The sequence below is a fragment of the Otolemur garnettii genome, unplaced genomic scaffold (genome assembly GCF_000181295.1).
Source record: "Otolemur garnettii isolate 467f Iridium unplaced genomic scaffold, OtoGar3 scaffold00043, whole genome shotgun sequence".
In the NCBI taxonomy this organism is placed as follows: domain Eukaryota; kingdom Metazoa; phylum Chordata; class Mammalia; order Primates; family Galagidae; genus Otolemur; species Otolemur garnettii.
In genome coordinates, this window is record NW_003852438.1 from 9,874,755 (window position 1) to 9,876,819 (window position 2,065).

Consider the following 2,065-nt stretch of genomic DNA (forward strand, 5'->3'; position numbering starts at 1 on the left):
CATAAGAATCTAGGACTACTGTACTGATAGGTACATGTGGTACATGTCTGGTCTCTGAAAATTAGGTCCATCAAAGGAGGTGGTCAACTATTGAGGTTCTACTGTACTCTAAATCCAGTGATATCACCTTTTTTTTAAGCTCAGCCCCTCTGCCAGGGACAATGTTCACTCTTTACCAACAGTGGAATGTCAGAGAGGAATGATGGGATGTGGCTGATCAGTGTGAGAAGTCTCAACAGAAGAATGCCATGTGGACTGAGTATAAGAGTGGCAGAGTGACCAGGACAGCAGAGACACCTGCTTCAGTGGGGCAGCAAGAACACATTTCAGGGCAATTGTACCATCACTCAACACCAGGATCAACATGAGCAGCAAGAACAAACATGTCCAGAAATGATGATGGATAGTTAAAGAAAAAGCTTTATGCAAGTTCACTGGGTAGTAAAGTCACACCAGAACATGAAGCACAGACCAAGAAACTCTTTTCAGTGCTTAGGATGAAAAACTCATCATTACTTCTAATACACAAAGTAGTCTCATGGCCTATCTGAAAAGATGTAAACAAGGAACAGAAATGATGAAACTACAGACCAGGTACCACCAGGAGAACATCAGGTTTAAAATTCAAATATTGGTAACCCCCTTCAATAGTAAGACAAGGGGCTAGTTAAAGCACCAGGCATAGTATGTAAGTCTAGGACAAAGATAAAAGATTCACCCAAGACATCAAAACAGCACTTAGATGACATCAGACCACCCTTAATGTCTCTGAGGACATTGCTCCCATTGTGACATGTGTTTTTACACTGCTGATTAGACTGCCACCAATTCATTAGTAACCTTTGAAACTGGGTCACTGAGGACTATTTTGTTGTTCACACCAATGTTCCCTATGCACTGGTAACAGACTAAACATATAAAAGAAATGTCGGTATTCTAGAAATTGCAGGGAAGCCTGCTTCCCTGTCCAAACAATCAGATATATTCCCCTGACAAAACTAGAAAGAAATGTTCGTTTTTCTCTATACCATTCTTTTCTTACTCTGAACAGACAGAGTAACTGGTAAATCTAGTACCAGATGCCATTTTATTTGGCAAGGAAAGAGGAGATTGAGACTGGTGTCATTACATCAGTAAGAATTATAACCTAAAAGAAAATTGTCCATTGTCAAACTTGCCTGTGGGAGGGGGATGTCTGGGTGGGGGTGTGAGTGAACAATCCTCTGTATAGAGGGTGAGGTTGGCTGTTGAGATAGGTGGAATGCAGGAAAGGAACCAGGCGTACACAAAACCTCCTCATTGTCTTAACACTCCTCAAATTTTGACTCCCTCAAGAACCTTCTAATGAACTGTCCAAAAAGTAAGTATCTCACTGTTATGACATGTTTTTCCATAGTCTTTAAAGGTAGGCAGAAGTGAATTATAAAATCTGGAATTCAGTCCATTACAACTGATACTACAGAAAGGGGGCCAGCAATCATTTCTGAAGCATTGTTTTTCTGAAGGAATATAAAATTAGAGTTATCCTTTGAAAGAAAGGGCTGGCCATGATCATCCCTTGAGGAGGCTGTTACTATTTAATAGACAAAAATATAAAAGGATGTGGAAAAGATGCCTCCACCCAAAATTATCAAAAATTGTCATATAAGACAAATAACATCAGTCTTAGAAATGCCCTTACAGGAGGACAGGCACAGTGGCTCACATCTGTAATCCTGGCACTCTGGGAGGCTGAAGTAGGTGGATTGCTTGGGCTCAGGAGTTCAAGACCAGTCTAAGCAAGAGTGAGATCCCATCTCTATTGAAAATAGAAAAACTGGGCATGGTGGCAAGTGCCAACTACTCTGGAGGCTGAGGCAAAAAAATCACTTGAATCCAGGAGTTTGTGGTTACTGTCAGCTATGATACCATAGCACTCAACCCACAGTGACAGAGTGAGACTATGTCTCAAAAAAAAAGGAAAAAAAGAAAGAAGCGTCCTTATAGGAAACCTCACTTATTATTCACTAGTTATTTAAGTCCATTTTGCCACTTTGGGGGGAGGCACAGTATTCAGACTCTTCTC